Raw genomic sequence first — 18,843 nt, 5'->3', positions numbered from 1 at the left:
TATAGTAAGAGGGATTACAATGTTGAAAGCAGGGCTTGGTTCAGTTAAAAATTAGCTGAAGGGCCTGCACCCCAATGTTCATAGCAGCACTATTTACAATAGCCAAAACATGGAAACAACCTAAATGTCCATCAACAGGTGACTGGATAAAGAAGATGTGGTATATTTATACAATGGAATACTACTCAGCCATAAAAACCGACAACATAATGCCATTTGCAGCAACATGGATGCTCCTAGAGAATGTCATTCTAAGTGAAGTAAGCCAGAAAGAGAAAAAAAAATACCATATGAGATCACTCATATGTGGAATCTAAAAAACAAAAACAAACAAACAAACAAAAACAAAGCATAAATACAGGACAGAAATAGACTCATGGACAGAGAATACAGACTTGTGGTTACCGGGGTGGGGGGCGGGGTAGAGGGTGGGAAGGGATAGACTGGGGTTTCAAAATTGTAGAATAGATAAACAAGATTACACTGTATAGCACAGGGAAATATACACAAAATGTTATGAAAAATCACAGAGAAAAAAAAGAATAAAGTAGATTTGGAGAAGAAAATCTGCTGTATGGCAAGGTTTTATTTCCTGATCACTGGAAACAGTGATGATTTCAGGAGAAAAAAAAATCTCAGGATTCTTGAGAGAACTGGGAAGAAATAAAGAGTTTTGATACTAGTAAAAAAAAAAAATGAGCTGAAGGCATGAGGCTGTGACATCCTCCTTCATTCCCTCTCCCAGGGTGAAACGTGTGACTGTCGATTTTAAGAAGATAGTTACATTCCCTAAACTAGCCAAGCCCAGCTAGTGTGTGTTAACAGGAACAGCACCACCAGAGTTGTTGGAGACCCAGGGACATTGCAGTCTTAAAGAGTTCCTGGCACAGTTTGGTTTGTTTTGGTTTTTTGTTTTTCTTAAATTGTGGGGCAGATTAGTTGTATAGAGGGAAAAATTATTGTCAAGAAATATTTTTTCATATAACAGCTTTATTGTGATATTGTTCACACACCATGAAGTCCATCCATTTAAAAGGTACAATTGAAAAGCTTTTAGCATATTCATAGTGGTGCAACCATTATTATTCCAGAACATTTTCATCACTTCAGAAAGAACAGTGGTAATGAACGACCTATCCACCCTTCCCCAGTGGTGGTTCTAAAGACGTTTCTTGGCTGTTCCTGACCATAAATTAACGTGTAACATTCCATGAAAAATCTGGTAGGAATTCTAATCAGAATTGCATTGAATCTGCCTATCAAAATAGGAAAAATTAATGTCTTTATGGCATAAACTTCTTCTACCCATGAATATATCTGGGACCCTATCTTTTCATCTGTCCAGAGCCTGGCCCATGGGAAGTCCTCACTAATGGTTGGGCTTGTGAATGTTGAGATTCTATACATCCTTAGTTGCAACTGTAGCCTTTCACAGAAAAGTAAACTCAGTGAAGCCAAGTGACTCTCTGATGGTCAGAAAGAGTGAAAGTCAGTGCTGGTGTGATCCAGTGGACTTGGTGCTTGCAACCAGAATTCTCCACCACCTACAACTAAGGGGGCTACAGTGTTCTTTTACTTTATCTTAATGGCGTTGCTTTTATTTTTACTTATTTTTTTAAATTATTTTTATTGAAGTGTAATCAGTTTACAATGTTAGTTTCAGGTGTACAGCAGAGATTCAGTTATAAATATATGCATATGTTTATATATATGTTTAAGATTGTTTTTAGTATAACTCATTATCAGAACTTGAATATAGTTCCCTGTGCTATATAGTAGGTCCTTGTCATTTATTTTATACTTATTAATGTGTATCTGTTAATCCCCCTTTCCTGCCTGCTAACCACAGTTTGCTTTCTATGTCCATGAGTCCATTTCTAGCAGCACCGTTTTTCCTAGTAATATATGCTGGTTGGCTGCTTTCAGTTTCAGTAATTCCATCTTATCTGTGGGTATTTTTCTTCTGGTGGGCCTGTATGTGGTTTGCACACGTGGTAATAGAGATCTGCATTTGGGAGAACTCCAGGCCTCTTGTAGTCCGTGGTAGAGAGCGCCCACTGAGCTGACGCTTGAAATGAGAAAAAAGCATAGTAAATGATGAAATTTCCACTATGGTTGAGACTTCCAGGTTTCTATAACCTGTTTAGCCCACCTTAATGTTGGCTGCACCCATACTGGGTAATTTGGTGGAACTTCATGATATGGTGATGTAGAGACAGGACCTTGCATGCTTCTTCTCTTCACTTTTTCTAATACTCATTCTCCTGGGTCTCCCAGAGCCTCCCCCAGCAGTGCCCAGAGCTGGCTTGGTGTTGCGCTGAGGCAATATTTGTTAGTAAGGCCCTTTCCTCATCTCTTCTGAGCCACCGTTTCTTTCTCTGCACAATGAGGGCTTAGACTAGATAAGTGCTTTTCAGTTTCTTTTAAAGCCATGTTGCCTTTGAGAAACAGAAAATGCAAATCTCTCCTCCCATCCCAACCCTTTAGATTTTGATACGTCCTCCAAGGAGTGACATAGCTGTTTGTGGAAAATTGATGTGAATGTGATTCCAGGTGGCATGGGAAAGACTCTTCAGAGATTTATTGCAGGGAGAAGGCAGGAAAGGGGCAGTATAACACACTTTCTAGTGAGAGCACTGGAGCTGGGACTTGGGTTTAAATATGGTGTCTGACGTGTCCTCTGTAATCTTGCACAATGTGATAAACCTCTCTCCCTCAGTTTCTTAATGTGTCAAGTTGGGGTGATAATATTTTAGGGCTTTTGTGAAACATTATACACATAAGCCATTTGTGTCTCTGTGGAAACAAGACCTGCTAGGGAGTCAGGGATTACTTTTAAAAAAAAAAATCTTGTTCATAGCACTCTGTGTGTATTTTGAAGTTTCTGGAGTTTGAGGGTTGAGTCTAAAGTCCATTATGGAAAAGGTGTCCCATGGGTCTGTGTGCCCCAGATTGCCCCCTCCTCCCCAGTCCTGTTTCTCTCAGTCCAGGATGAAGTTCCCTAGAAGATTTACACAGAGGTCTTGTGGAAATGGCTTTTCATTTTATTGTTTCACCAAAAAGGGCTGCCATCATGACCTCCGTGGTCAGGTTTTGGTGATCTGAAGGCTATGCAATTGGGGGTTTCTATTTAATAAAAAGAAAAAAATTACAAATACAAAATTAGACCTAGGGTGGTGACAGGGGCTCTTGGAAGTGAGGACCATTAGCTTTGTTAGCTTCAGGTGCAGTGGCCTCTGGCCACAAGGACCCATCCTCATGCTGTGAAGTTGGAGGGACCAGTGGGTTCAGTGGGAATGTTAACTGAGTGTATCTCATGGGATGAGCATTGTCCTATTTGTACTGTGTGTTCCTTATTTGACACAGTGAGCTCATGTAATCTCAATAGTCTCTTTAAAAAATTAGACTTTTTATTTTAAGATGTAATGTAGATTCCCATGAAGTTGTAAGAGAGAATATGGAGAGGGTGTATGGATACTTTTCCCAATTTTCCTTAATGGTTCCATCTTGCAAATTTGAGATACAATTCATTACTGATTCACTAATGTTTTGAGGTTTGTGTTATTGCCCTCATTTCTATTCATGATTAAACTGGGGCTTAGAGAAGCACACAGGCCTGCCCAAGTCACCCACATGGTTAGTGTAGAGTCGGGTGGAACGTGCGCGTGGAATTTCCAGGCAGTACCACTATGATGGTTTTTTGCAGGGAGCAGCATTCACTTTGCTTCTTTATTTATTCATTCAACAAACATTTATTGTTTAACCTCTGTGGATCTGATGCTTTCATAGGGTTATCTGATTCTTCAGCAGTACTGAGAATCAGCTAATGTTTTCTTTTATTTAATCTGAGAAAATTAGCTCTGAGAGGTTATAACCCCCCCCAAAGGAAATATAGCTCATAAAGGAGGGATAGTAAATTTGCACAGTCCCCCCTTTTTATGCAGGTTGTGCCCTAGGCATTTTACATTTGCAAACTTCTGTAATCCAGATATATTCTTGTAAGGCAAGGATTTTGTTTTTTAAATTGTAGTATAGTCAAGTTTACAATGTTGTGTCAATTTCAAGGTGTTTTTTGAATTTTGAATTAAAAAAGATTTTTTGAGGAGTGTAATTATGTTTATTTATTTGCTTCATTTTTTAAAATGAGGTACTGGGGATTGAACCCATGACCTCGTACATGCTAGTCACATACTCTACCACTGAACTGTACACTCCTCCCCAAGGCAAGTTATCTTTCCCATTATTCTGGAGCTTAGGAATTCAAATAAATTTGAGTTGAAATCCAGTTCTTTTGATCCCACTATGATACTTTTCTTTATATTCTGCTGAAGGGTATTGGGGAAAGCAGTTCCTTTGTTCATTTCTTTTTTTCAGTAGTTTTGAGCACTGACTTTGCATCAGGGTCTGGCTAGATGCTTGGAAACAGAAAACAAGAAATGGCCCTTTTCTGCAGGGGCAGGAAGCCTAGACCAACACCTGAGTAATGTGGTCTGACCTACGGTAGCCATGTGCAGACTCTGAGGAGAAACTGTACCCCCGGCTTTGCTTCTGCTTCCCTTGCCTTCTGGCTGGTACTCACCAGGTCACCGCAACCCAGATAGTCTCGCAGCCCACAGCACAGTATGTACCTAGGTCTCCTCTCCCCTCACGGCAGGGCCTGCAACATGAGCATCCCTGACTACGTGCAGTTTGCTGAGGACTACGAGACTCTCCCCGTGGAGGTCCAACCCTTGGGGATTATCTCAGAGGAGAATTTCTTTTGCATCTATAAGCGAATCTCCTTGGTGAGCCAGATCAGCCCATGCGACTCCCAGTGGGCATTCTGTATCCACTACAGGCACTACTATGCACCCGAGAATGGGTGGAGCAACTTCCAGACCCACTGCAACGTCGTGAGCCTTGTCACCATTACCGACTGCCTCTCGGCCAAGGCCTTCGAGAAGCTCCACATACAGAGGAGCTGTATGGCACCATGCTTAAAGACTCTCAGCTCTTTGTCTTTGTGCTGCATGGGGAGGTAGCCGAGCTGCCACGGGCCGACATGGCCTTCAATCTACAAGGACTGCAGGGTGGTGGAGAAGAGGATTGAGGACTTCGCTGAGTCACTCTTCATCATGCTCAAGTCCAAGTGGCTGGACAGGGCCCCCGACAAGTCTGGGGACAAGATCCCCCTCCTCTGCATCCTGTTTGAGAAGGAGGACTTCATGGGACTGGACACAGACAGCAGGTAAGTCTACCTGGAGGCCCGGGCGCCCTGGCTGTGTGCCGGGTTGCTTCCCTACATCCAGAAAGGGATCAGCAAGGAAGATGGCAGTCTTGTAGCCAAGGGGGGAGGGAGGTGCACAGAGATTTAAAAGTGAAACCGCCTTTGTTTCAGAGAGATTCTTTTAGGGTTAGTGTGGACACTTACTACCACTTTTCAGCCAGGACCACTGGTGGGACCCCTGGAGTTGCTGTCCAATAGAGTAGCCACAGCCACTGATGCTAGGAGCACTGGGGAGGAGGCTGGTCTGAGCTGAGATGTGCTGTAGCTCAAATGCACAGACGCTGGGACTTGTCTAGTAAAAAGAATGTAAACTATCTTGTTACATTCTATATTGATTACATGTCAAAATGATAGTATTTTACATACAGTAGATTAAGTAAGCTCTGTTCTTAAAATCAGTTTCTAGTATTTGTTTTTTGTTTCTGTCTTTGTTTATCATTTTATATGTGGCAACTGGGAAACTTTCTTTACATGGCTCTCATTTCATTTCTGTTGGGCAGCCTCTCCGGGGGCAGCCTCATCCCTTTGCTTATAGATGAGATTCTGAATCCCAAGACGAGAATGAAGCGCTGGTTGAGCTGGTGGTGGAGCCGGTGTCTCCTGCGTCCCAGGCCCAGCACCTGCACTGCTCAGACCCTGTCTTCCTACCCACAGCCACCATGCCAGGTTAGGACATCAGAAACACTGCCAGGGACTTACGAATGAACTCCTTACACAGGGAAAGGTGTGCCACAGAGTATGGGACAGAGCAGGGAAAGGTTCATCCTCATTTTGTGCCTGTGATTTGGTCAACGGCCCCACTTTGCCTAGGAAATGCAGACGAGCTCTTCTGGGCTGCCTACCCCCAACCTTCTGCTCTGTTTCCCTGTGTATCTATCATGCTGTCCCTTGAGCAGAAAAGGGTGAGATGTTTTTGCCGAGAGGTGGTCCCCCTTTGCTGGGGAGAGTGAGGGAAGCTGTGTCCCCCCGGCCTAAGGCCTCAGGCCTTGAGTCTGGAGAGCGCTCATGGCGGTCCCACAGGTGACTGTCGGAGGACCTGGAACGTGCCGCTGGGCCCGCTGTGGAGGTGGTGCTCTGTGATTTTTGAACTTACCTAAGATCAGATCCTACTTTCTGGTTGTTGGTATGTTGGAGGAGAAGATGCCAGAGAATTGGTAAAAAGAAAGTCCAGACCAGCCCTGTGAGTGACAGGCAATGGGGACCCGAGTCCCACCTGCATGTGGTGCCTGGCGGGCTCTGGATGAATTTTCAGTTCCTCCCTGGACATGCCTCTATGGCTTAAGGAAGGGGCGACAGATATTGTGGCCATGATCTGTACTTGTCCACACAGGGCCCTGTGATCTACATGCCCGCACTCCCCTTCTGATCCTTGGAGATGAGGTGGCAGGTTTAGGAGCCTGGGCACTACTGAGGACACAGCTGCCAGCACTGGGCTTCTCCGAGGCTGGCTCCATTCACCTCACCTGTTACCACCTCCTTAGCACCCAGGCATTATTCAAGGTAGGTGCATCAGTGCAACATAAGCAGGGACCACCTTCTCCCCCTGGATAGACTGGTAGGTGAGCAGTGGAAGCCAGGAGTCCTACCCCAGCCCACTGGCCAGTGCCTCCTCTTTTGTCATAGGAGGCACTGGTGACATTTTTGCTCAGCAACTGCTTGGCTCTGAGTCTGCGGACCCACTGGAGATTGCCAGCTTGTTTTTGCCTTTTGAAGTCTGTCCTTGGGATTTGTTGGAATAGCTGGATGTGTGCTTAGCCCATGGTGGTTGACATTGTCACCATTGTTTACCCAGAACCTCATGTACCAGGCATGGCTCTCAGCATCAAAATACAGCAGCGCATTAAACCTCCCTCCTGGTGGGTCTGTATGTTTTGGTGCCATAAGCGCTCAGCCAGCATCTGAACGTCAGTGAGATAACGCGGCCAGTGAGCTCGGGTCAAGCATGTTCTCCTCCAGTCACTTTTACTCCATTGTTGCTTTTACTATTCCACAGTCATTAATTTTTAAAACAATGCTTTGGTGCAGAAGCAGAGCCTAATTCTTTCCTGCTACTCTTGGTGGGAGTGAGTAAAAGTGTCCAGCCTGAAATGCAACCACATTTTGTAGATCAAAAGCTGTCTAGACGCATGTAGGTGGAGTTTTGGTTTGGGCCTCTGACCACGTTCGGGTTCCCCGGCAGCGCTGCTCCCCTCAGGCCCCTGCCTTCCCTAGAGCAGGAGGTGAGGGTGGGTTTCACGGTCCCCATGTCCCTGGCCTCACACACTCACATAAATTTTTCTACATGCATTCAAAGTAAGTTTTCTTCTTGTGTGTTTCTAATTTTCGCTTTTTCCCCTTTTCCTTTTCTTTTTTCCTTTTTCTCTTGTACTGCCCTGTGAGCATGTTGCTGAGTCTGAAAATGTGGGCTGTACACACCCTGCATTGGAAATAGACAGTTTGCCCTCCGTGCTGTCTCCATCGCTTTAAAAAAAAAAAAAAACAGCTGCCTTGATCCATGCATTATCCTAGTCATCTTTTTATTTTCTAAATTTTTGGAATATTTGCTTTGTTAGCACATCACCCACTGGTGTTTGTTGCCTGTTAAAATCCTTGCTTTGAGGAACATGTTTGGTCCTCATTATATTTGGTGACAAATGTGCCCTTATTAAATTTGTTTGTTTTGAAGAAGTGAGATGCAAATTGATTTAGGTGGCTGCTGAGGGATTCTTTTCATGTAGTATTTAATCTTGTAAAGTCAAAGTCTGCAGCATCTTGCTCGATTCCTGCTTTTACACAAAGGTGATCAGCACGCAATTTCTGGCTGTTGCTGTGTGACGTGCGTGATGGTGCTTCCTGGCCGGTGGTCACTGGTGAGGAAGTGGCATTCTCAGGAGTGAGCAGCTGCAGGGGACGATGTTGGAGGAAGCAGTCACTTTTTTTTTTTTGCATTCACCTTCCCTGTGCCATTTACTTTACCTTGCCTTCATAAAGGGGCAGAATCGGGTATAAAATCCATGCCACTCTTTTTTTCCCATTACGAGGCTGGTTTTCTGAGTATCAGGACATCATGGCCCTTTCCTAAGAGGCTGGCTCACCTGGATCTGGTGGACAAAGGGACCGCTAAAGGGGTCCGTAGCTTCCACTCCGCTTCAGCCAGTGGGCTTTCAGAGCCGAGTCTGTGGTTTGCCTCAGCAGCCGTGCAGGCCTCCCTGCACCGGCCTTTACTTTAAACCAATGCTGGCAGTAAATAGCTGACTCTGTGTCTGTTGCAGCTGACGTCCACCACGGACGGCCGTGTTGTTAGTTTTCGGTAGTGAGACCCCAACACCCTAGTCAGCCGTGAAGGGAGATGCTTTGGCTGACCTAGGACCTTGCATTCTCACCCCCAACCTGGTTCATCTCACCTGGGGGAAGGGTTTGTCCACCACCTTCATGCTGACCATGAGGCCTTGTTTCTCCTTTCATGCTGTGGTCCAAATGTGAATACTGCATTTTTCACTGACATGGTCTCGCTTTAATCAGGCCAGACTTTCAGAAAGAGTCCATCACATTCTCACAATTGATATCTCAGATTCCTTTGTCAAAACCAAATCAGCAGAAATACAGACGTCCTTTAATGATGATGTGACCTGTAACGGGTTTAGTCTCTGTGCCTCAGTGGCCTTATCTGCGAGTGGGGAAGATGATAACAGTGCTTCCCTCAGAGGGGCTGGTGAGGGGGGAGTGAGAAGCACAAATGGAGGATTACACGAGATGATCATGAATGACCAAATTTAGTGCTCTCAGCCTGGTGAGGCCTCAGGGGAAGAGATGTCAGAAAAGAGCAGTCCTAGCCGGAGCTCGATCCATATTGGCAGCTGTTATGATCAGTATCACCACTGTGGGTTATCAGGTAGTTTTAAGATTTGGTAATATGAATTCTTGAATAATGTTAAAAGACTAGATAACTCAGAACCTGTTTACATAGTTCTCAAGATTTCTTCTGAGAAATGGATGATTTTTTCCCCATCTTAAATCTGAGTTGAGTCTCTAAAAAAATTCTGAATTCCTCCATCTTTCTGCATTAATTCTCCATGTCTTAAAAAAAGGTTTTAAATGGAGTTACTGGGGACTGAACTGAGGGCCTCATGTATGCTAAGCACATACTCTCCCAAATGAGGTATAATCTCCTCCCTGATATTTTTTAAACTTTACTTTCTTAGTTTTCAGAGGTTAGAGGCCTCTAATTCTTTTTCTGGAGACTTGTCCTTGATCCTGTAAATCTATAATGAATGGGCAAAACTTGGTTTATTAAAAAGAATCTATGGAATATTCTGCAATCCATCCAAAAGGAAATGCTCGTTGACTTAAAATGTTTCTCCCTTATGGTGATTTCTACTTTTTGGTCTAGCTTAATTTATTAACAGCCATCCTCATCATCATAATGACCAAACTCGCTCTGAGGGGACACCTACCTAAGGCTAAAATGCTTTCCTCATGTTTTACTTCATAGCAGGTGTTTGAGGGTAGGTATAGGTGTCTCCCTTTTACCAGCTGAGGGATTTAGAGATGGGGCAGCTTGTCCCAAATCACATGCAGCTGGTGGTGGCTAGCTCGGTGCTGGAATCCAGGCTGCACAGGATGCATTCTTATTTGCTTCTCTAATCAGCCTCCCATTGAGTGGTTTCCCGAATACCTTTGAGTCCATAAATGACTGATTTTAGTGATCTCAGCATGATGAAGCCTTCAAAAGAGAGACACCAGTGAGAATGTGAGACAGAGGGGCATAAATTAAAATTGTACATTTTCACAAATGTTTTATTCTCAGGTAATGACTAAAAAAGGTAATTTTTTTTAAATTTTAGTGCTCTGTAAGCACTAAAAACAAGACATTAAAAATAATTATACTGCAAAAGAGAAGTGGGCTTTGAAAGTCCAACCATTGCTAATGATGTTACTTGTTTTTCTCTTGTGGTGCTTATTGATAGAAAAATTTACAAAGACTGAATTGGTTTTATGTAGTCTTAGTATGGAAGAAAAGATTGTCAGTGAGTATCTTTTCTTTCTTGATGATGAATATGTTAGTTGTTTTCATGGCTTAAGTACATTACGTCATTTTTGAAACTTGAGTAATATTGTTTACTTTGTCTGACTGTGAGAGTTAGACGCCTTGTATACAAAGCACAGAAGAGGTGCTTAATAAAATTGTGCTGTCACAATGACTGATACTTTAGAAGTATAAACTCTGAATACTAAAGAGGGTGGCTTATTTCTGATGCATATTCAATATGTATATTATGGTATATATGAATATGGCTTAAAGTAACAAGGATTCACTTTTTCTTTTTAGTGCAGTATGAAGTTTTAATGAAATCTGTATCATTCTAGTGAGACAGGGACTAGTTAAATTGCCTTCAGCAGACGATATTGAAGATTATTTACACAGAATGTGTATTGTTACAAATCAGAATTCATGTTTCCGTGTAACCATCAACTCAGACTTTTAAATTCGTGAGATTCTGACCAGACCATCAAGTTTAGAAAAATCCACATTGATCATTTTTAGGGAATAAGCTTCTCTATTTTGTGATTAAAGAAAATTTTGATATTTTTTCTGCACTCTTAACAAGTTTTAAAATATCAAAACATTGATTTGACATGTCACTTTTTTAATAGAGAGAATAAAGCTCATGCTGTTTTAATATGTAAATAAATGTTTTTGTATTTAAAGAAACATGTATGATTTCCTGGCTCTTTGAGATGTATTTTGCAAGATACTTAGAATATCTACTGTTGGAAAAATACAGACGTAACTTTTATGAACATAGGCCTAGTACAGATCTTTTGGTTTTTGCTACAGTGCAAGACATGAGGCCTAGGAGAGCTTTACTACTGATTGCCAGGAGGACAGATCCCAGGTCTCAGTCTCCCCTCCTGTAAAATGAAGTGGCTGGACTGGATTCTTTCCTCTTCTAAGATGAGTTTCCATGAGCCTATGTCTTTTGTTTATATTCAGGAGTATTAGCAATATCAGATTAAATACTGAATACCCCTCCGTTCCCCCAAAGCAAAGTGCAGTATGGGCTACATAAGCTTTCATTTATCTGATTCTCGTTTCTGATCCTACAGGCAATTTTTGTGTTGCATGTTTCCCGGCAACCTGGAAGGTCTTTTTAGCCATTGGTGGAGCTGTTGCACCTTCTTAGAGTCTTAATTTTCCTGTTTGTAAAAGAAGGCTTAAACAACCTGATTTTATTTTGATTTCTCTGCTTACTGCTTCAGAATAGCACAATGTCCTTTATGTCTCTCTAACTGGAAAAATTATTCTGCTTATATTTAGTTTTATTCTGTCATCTCGCTGTGAACATTTCAGACTTGCTGTGCAAACAATGGCAAAATCTGACTTTTCTTCCAGTTTTAGAAACCAGTGAGCCGGGATTTTATAAAACAGCTAGAAGAAGCCTCTGGAACACCTTAAAGCTGAAAAGTGTACTGAGTTCCCTGAGTATTGACCCCGCCTCTGTGTTTTAATTGGTGGGAGGAGATTTGGTGCATATACGAAGGGGTGTAGTGGTTTGACCTGGGTTTGCGTGCACGTGCTGCCACTGAGCCACGTGAGCCTGAGTCAGTTTGTTCTGAGTTTTTCCCTCGTCTGTGAGATGGGGACGCTCATATCTGCTTTGTAGAATTGTGAGAATTAGAAATTATGTAAAGTGTTTACCACAGTGGGTATGTCAAGAGGGCCATAAACTTCAGCTGCTGTTTTGTGTGAAGCCATCATTTTATAGTCTTTGGCAATTACTAAGAAACAGGAAAATAAGAAAAGCTGGTTTTATGATGAAAGATGTTTGAGGAGGTTCCATAGTTCCTATACCCATAATTTAGCATCAGCAGAGTCAGAACTGTTTCACAGTTGCCCTGAACCAAAGTTCAGCCACAGAATTTTTTGTTACTTCATATATGTTAGGGCTAATGGGGATCCAATACTTATACACATGTTGTCTCCAGCAGCCATCTGAGAGATGGATGACGTAAAAGACTAGGCAGGTGATAAATATCTTCTTTGTTACTGATGAAGCCATGTTCTCCATGAACTTCAGGGCTGTGGGAAAATGCGTGTCATGATACTGTGTCCCAGAAGAAGAGACTCACCCTGTCCCAGGTAGCTCTGGGCCACAGCGAGCCTTCCCTTGAAAGGATCTGCCCCATCATGCACAGGGCTGCCCTGCCATGGAGTTGAGCATCCCAGGTGCTTCCCAAGGGTGGCCAACACTGGAGGGAAAGGAAGGGTTTCACATGCCCTGCTTGTCTCCCCGGACTCACACCTCACTCTGTTAGTGTGACAAGGGTTAGCTGTGGGCCAGGGGTCAGGGGTGTGAAGGGAGAAGCACTCTCCATGGCCCAGAGGAGTGAGGAGGAGGCATCCCCTCCCTCAGTTTAAACAGGTGTAAGGGTGTTCCCCAAGAGTTTATAAAAGGAGAAATAAGGATTTTCTTTGGGACTTAGACTAGCCAGGAAACACAGAAGATGTTTAGACAGGAGACTTGTAAATCACTTTAATATTCAGTTGACATTTGTTGAGCACCAAAAATGTGCTACATTCTTTTCTGAGAGTTTTACAGAAATGAATCCTTCAATCTTCTCAACAAGCGAGTAATGAATGTTTGATTGTTATCCCAGTTTTACAATGTGGAAATTGAGGCACACAGAGGGTAAGTAAATTGGCCAAGGTCACAGATCTAGTAAGGGGCAGAGCTGGGATTTAAACCCTGGCTGTCTGGTTTTGAGGCTCCCAGAATGGGCTTTGGGTGTTTAGAGGTATCTGCAGCTGTGGATCTCTGTACCTCTGTGCATCAGTTAGCCCAGAAAGGACAGGGAAAGGAGAGTTACACAGGTGCTCACAGTCATGTCTCGGACACTGTCCACTAAGAGTGCACCGTGATTAGCGTTAATTGTTTTCCAGGCAGTAGATCTGTTCGTATAATAGAAATTTAGTCCATTGAGTTAATCTAGAAACTGTTCCAGCTCTGCTTCTGTCCACGCTTGCCATGTGACTGCCTGCCCGTGGTTGGGCCATTGAGAAGAAAATGTACTCATGGTTGAACTCTGATATTTCAGTCTGGTTCATAGATTCACGTCTACTGTTACATTAATAAGTTAAATTTCTGGTTTTCTTGCATCAGTGTCTCATGAGTTTGGTTAATGTGAAACCAGTCCATGGGAGCCCAGGGGTGCTGATGGTATAATTTCTGAGCACGTTGTGGCACTTGTACCCATGCAGACCTGCCTGGAGGATGTCCACCTTCCTCACTGATTTCTTGCAACAGCAGGGTCCTCTCCCTCCCCCAGATGTGAGGCTGGGAGCTGTCTGAATAGTCCAGTCAGAGGCCAGGTCCACCAATCAGAAAATGATGAAGTACCTGGAAGTGAGCTTAGTGGAAGAAAATGGCTTCCAGTTAGTCCGATGGGCTGTTTGAGTCCATTTAGTTAAAAGATGTCCACTGTCTCTTGTTGAGCTGCTTCATTGCTGTTGAAAAGTCTGGATTAGATGAAGGGATTTTAAAAAGCAGAAAGGAGTGATTTCAAGTGGTACATCCACACCGGTGAGAAGTGATGGATGACCGCCTGCGTGAGGCATAGACAGAGTCTTACAAACTTCATAAAACAGCTTTAAAATCTCTGCCATCCGAGTGCACTTCATAAGGGGTCCAGATCATCACTGGTCGTGCTGAGAGGGTAAATAACTGATGATGGCAGAAAGGACACGGAGGCATCAAAAAGGTTTCAGTCATGTTCCCTGTTTAAAGGATGTGGCACAGTGTGACATATTTGAGCTCGTTTTTCACTGAAGAATTTTTAGTGTTTTCTGGGACTCCCCAGTCCCCCAAGGTTCCATGCAGGTGGGTGTCCCCTCAGTGCAGCTCTGTCAGCGCTCCTCCTGGGCTCACATGGTGTCAAGGGGAGCAGGATGGTCAGTGTCCCCGGCTCCTCTGAACTCCGTCTTCTCATCCGCAGTGCCGGATTTCTCACCCGTGTCTACTTAGTAGGGTTGCTGAGAATCACACGTGATGGTTATCAGGTGTGATTTGTGGTTGTCTATGTGATTGGCATGTAGTCAATATTTGATAGAAACACTTGGGTTTTGTTTGTAATTGTGTCTCCTAAATTGCAGTGGTTTTTAGTCTGCATTTTTTAATAACTTTATTCTTATTTTTAAATATGCACTTATTTTTATTTATTTTTTTCGAGGTACTGGGGACTGAAGCCAGGACATTGTGCATGCTAAGCAGGTGCTCTACAACTGAGTAATACCCACCGTCCTTGTCTGCACTTAAAAATAAATATTGCAATACACAAGATAGCTCTTCAACACCAACATGGGACCTAGTCTCTGTATAGACAATTGAACACGTATGCTATTTCAATAAGAATAAATGTTGGGACATACCTGTCTGAATCTGTTAATGTGCTTAAAAACGATCATAGGTAGTGATAAACACGAGTCTTGGATCCAGTACTTTTTAGGGTCTGTTTTGCCATCATTGGAAATTACATTCTACAGAGAAGGCTAATTGGATCTCTTTGATATTTGGATGGTTTACCAGATGATCAAGGCTTTCAAATCTGACAGCTTTGTGTATTAAATTAACTACAAAGTTATCTTCTTGAAGTTGGAAGTCCTAAGCTTGTGAAGTGCCCAGTAATTCAGGGGGTGAGTGTCTGTGTCTGTGTGAACGTTTGTGTGTCTGATTTCAGGAAGGTAGAAATAAGTTCCATATAGACTTCTGATACCTTTCTCCTCCAGTTCAAGATGTAGGGATATATTTACACAAATAAATTGATATTCTTTTGTCATTTGGCATGTTGGTGGGAATTAGAGGTTATCATACTTGTTTCAGAAGGATTGGGGAATATGAGTTTAGAAAATGGGAGGAGAAACAGGCAGGAAGGTACTTCACTCTTTGTGGAGGATATGAGAAACAGTAGCATTTCTTTTCTCTTTTCTTCTAAAGCAAACTGGGTCTGAATTGTAACACACTATTACTCAGAATTGCTTTTCTAATAAGATACAAGTGCCTCAGATTTTTCAAGGCAACATGAATGATGAAATGTGTTTTAGCAGTTATCTTTAAAAGTAGTTTTATTTTTCAAGTAAAAGGCTATAGCCTGTTCTTTCTTCCAGCGGTACAAGAAGTTCTCATTGATCTATGTACATGGTCTATGTGCTTAGTTTCTTTGGTTTTTTTTTTTTTTTAAGTGCTTGTTTCATTGTGGTGTGAATGAATGTTTAAAATTTCTGGATTTTGATTTTTAGAACATGCTGATTTATCAGACCTGTTAAAAACCTGATTGTTCTTTGGTCCTTGTTTGGTAGGGCACCCTATTGATTTCTGTTGTCTGTTAAAGAGGGAAATTCTTCCTCTGGCCTGCAGATCATAAAGTGAATGGTATGTAGTGTGCCTTTAAAATGCTTTAAAAGCATTGAGCGTGTTTGTCCAGTGAATTATGAACTGACTCATAGTAATGACTTTGCTTTGATTCTTTGGCTTCTGCTCCTCTCCACAATAATTTGAATTCTCTGTTGCATTTTGTATACGTGTTCTTCACAGGGGAATAAATTTTGCATTTTTTACAGAGGTGGGTTTTCCTATCCCCTCTGAAAGCCTTCTGTAATTGATACAACAAAAATCTGTTGTTGCAGTGCTTAATTACTTCATAAACCATTTTTTGGCTTAATCAGAAACAATGACAAAGCATGATAATAAAAAATACGAAAATCTTCCTTCTTTGAAGAAAAGAAATCAGGTGGTCAGGCTCACGCATGCTTTGTGCTTGACACATGTAATCTCATGTCATTGTGTATCATGATTCGGAGATGGAGTTGCTTCAGGTTTATAGATTTTTGTTATAACATTTGTGTTGAATACTTTCTCCAGGCTGATGTTTCCTGTTTGGTTTGTGGAAAGCGTAGAAGGGAAACAAATGCTTTGTTTCGTATTCAGGAGGCCTGAGTTGCTAATGAGAAAAGAGTTGAGGGTGGGCTGAGGAACAGAGTGACACTCCCTCTCTTCCTGGCTGAAACTGGTGAACAATGAATTCAATAAAGTGTATCGGTATTGGACCAATAGAAGTCAGCGAGCCCAAACTGGCTAGTTATGCCCAATGGAAAGTACTGAATTCACCTGCAGAATTAGGTGCTTTACCAAGTAGAAGCAGCTTAGAGCAATCAGAAAAATCAGTCCTATGGTGAGATATAAAAAGAATATAATATCTTTTATTTCTGAAACTTTTCTACATTAAGTTGTGTAGAGCTAAAATAAAGTTTCAAGAACCAGGAGTTAAGAATGTAGGTGGTTCTGTGGGATCGTTATTCAAGGATGTGTCTAGACCTTGCTAGAGTGGCTAAAGCTGGCAGGAAGAGGCCCAGAGTCAGGATTTGTCATCCTAGGGTGTTCTCCATTATCGTTCCATGAGGGAGCCCATAATTGGATTAACAAATTGTAACAGACCCCAGCTGCCTGTCAATTTTAAGAAGAAAAAAATGTGCTTAGTAACTGCTTTGCAAGCAGGCGCCTGTGCATCCTCACTCCTGTCTCCTTGCCTGAAAAAGCAGAGACAATGCTTTGCTTGCATAATTGAGGTTTTAGATAGCACTCTGCTCATTGCAAAGCAATGACACAGGCCCTCGGCAAGAAACGCTGGGCTTGAGTGCTGTTAGTTAGTCTATTATCCCCAAAGTAAGAACCCAGCTGGTCTGGTGGTCTTCTTTGTAGTTAACATATCTAAAGCATGTATTTTGTTCCCCTCACTCCATGACTTCCCTAAAGATACACTAAGCCTTTGTACTCATTGTGGATTCTACAATCTCTGTCTCATACCATGTTCCCTCAAGTTCCTGCTTACTATCACACAACTGTTAATGACTTTTTCCTTTGATTATACACAATAAATATGGGAGCACCTGAGACGCTCGTGGAATTGGCTCACTACTACCTCTCGCTTTCTTGACTTTTTCCACAGAGTCTTGAGTAATTCATTCAGTGTCGGTAAGACTTCTGCCAGCAAGAACCCACAATTCCAGGTGAGAAGGATGCATGCTCTCTCTCTCCTACCCGAGGGAGAGAGAGAAGAGAATTGATATCTGCTCCCAAGTGGTCCCTTCCTTCCCCAAGGCCACTCCAGTTCACCTGCAGCCTTCTGGCTTCTGCTCACAGGGCCTCTGTCCCAGGACTGACTGCAGCCTTTTCTTCCCTTGTCAACATTTCCTGTGCCTTTCAGAAGTTGGTCTCTTCTCTACAATTCAACCCTGGCAGATGTGATGGTGGTCAGCGTGATTGTGGGCAGTCACTTGGGGACTGCCAGGAGCCATGCTGATTCTCCTTAGTCTCTCATTCAGGGTTACAGAAATGTCAAGCACCGGAGGAAGCCCATTCACATGAGGTCAACACAGCATTGCATCACGTTCATTTTATTTTTGAATTTTCAGTGGAGAAATTATTTGTAGCATACTGGTTTAGATTTTCGGCTGCCTGCTTTCCTCACCACCGTTTCCTTGTTGGCTCTGGTGCTTGTTTTAAGAACCTGGTTCTTCTCTGGTCATTTCTAGTAGCTGGGCCTGCCGAATCCTTGATCTGTATTTGAAGCAGAATGCTTCTTCGTGATGTCAAACAGATTTTCATTGTCATTTCTGAATATATCGTGTGCACTCAGCAACTGTTTCAAGTGAAATGCTCCTGTCCAATTTTGGTTAACTCACATTTGCTGATCTCCTGCTTTCATGCTGAGGGCTGTTTCTTCTTCCTGTAATAAAAGTTAGCAATTTGCATTTACTATGGGAAGGTACTGGCCCGAGGTGCTTTGGTTCTTAACAGTTTTAATACAATTCACCTGTTAAAATGTACAGAGGTTTTTACTCTATGCCCAGAATTGTGCATCCCATTCAATCTTAGAATATTTTCATCCCCACAACAGGAAGCCTTGTATGCATAAGCAGTCATTCCCAACTTCCCCGTACACCCCCAGCCCCAGGAAGCCACTCTTCTCTGTCTTTGTATTTGTCTGTGCTGGATATTTTATGTAAATGGAGTCACTTCATGTAAATGGAACCATCTATTGTGACTGACTTCTTTCACACTGAGTAACGTTTTCAATGTTTGTCCTTGTTGTGGCCTGGGTCAGTACTCGATGCTTTGCTATTGCTGAATAATATTCCACTGTATGCCTGGGCCCCTCTGTTTACTCATTCATCAGGTGATAGGCATTTGTGTTGTTTCTGCTTTTTGGCTGTGATGAGTAATGGCACCGTGAACATTCTTGAAGGAGTTTTTATGTTGACATTTGTTTTCAGTTCTCTTACGTGTGTGCCCAGGAAGCAGAATCGCTGGGTCATTCAGAAACCAAATGTTCAACTCTCTGAGGACCTGCCAGGCTGTTTTCCAAAGTGGCCATGCTGTGTTACGTCCTCACCAGCAAGGGCTGCGCGCTCCGCTTCCTCTGTTTACTCATTAGTGCTTGTTACGCTTTTGTTGATTATAACCAATTGTAGTGAGTGTGAAGCGGTTTCTCCTAGTGGTTTTGACTTGATTTCCCTTACAGCTAATGATATTGAACATCTTTCC

At 42.7% G+C, this 18,843-nt stretch overlaps 1 protein-coding gene across 2 annotated transcripts in view; it reads left to right on the top strand.

Moving 5' to 3' along the window:
* Nucleotides 1-18,843, top strand: part of LOC116277130 (trafficking protein particle complex subunit 9-like) — a 57,636-nt gene that overhangs the window by 854 nt on the left and 37,939 nt on the right. Inside the window, exon 3 of one of the 2 annotated variants that reach the window (XR_012067192.1) lies at nucleotides 4,838-5,227. The gene's annotated coding sequence lies outside the window, so the exon portion shown is untranslated. Of the gene's footprint in view, nucleotides 1-4,837; nucleotides 5,228-18,843 lie in introns of those variants that run through there. The other variant, XM_072955140.1, reaches the window with a different exon arrangement.

This window comes from Vicugna pacos, chromosome 35 (genome assembly GCF_048564905.1).
Source record: "Vicugna pacos chromosome 35, VicPac4, whole genome shotgun sequence".
NCBI classification, from domain to species: Eukaryota; Metazoa; Chordata; class Mammalia; order Artiodactyla; family Camelidae; genus Vicugna; species Vicugna pacos.
The sequence above is the reverse complement of the archived record's forward strand: the minus strand, read 5'-3'. Positions and strand labels throughout refer to the sequence as shown.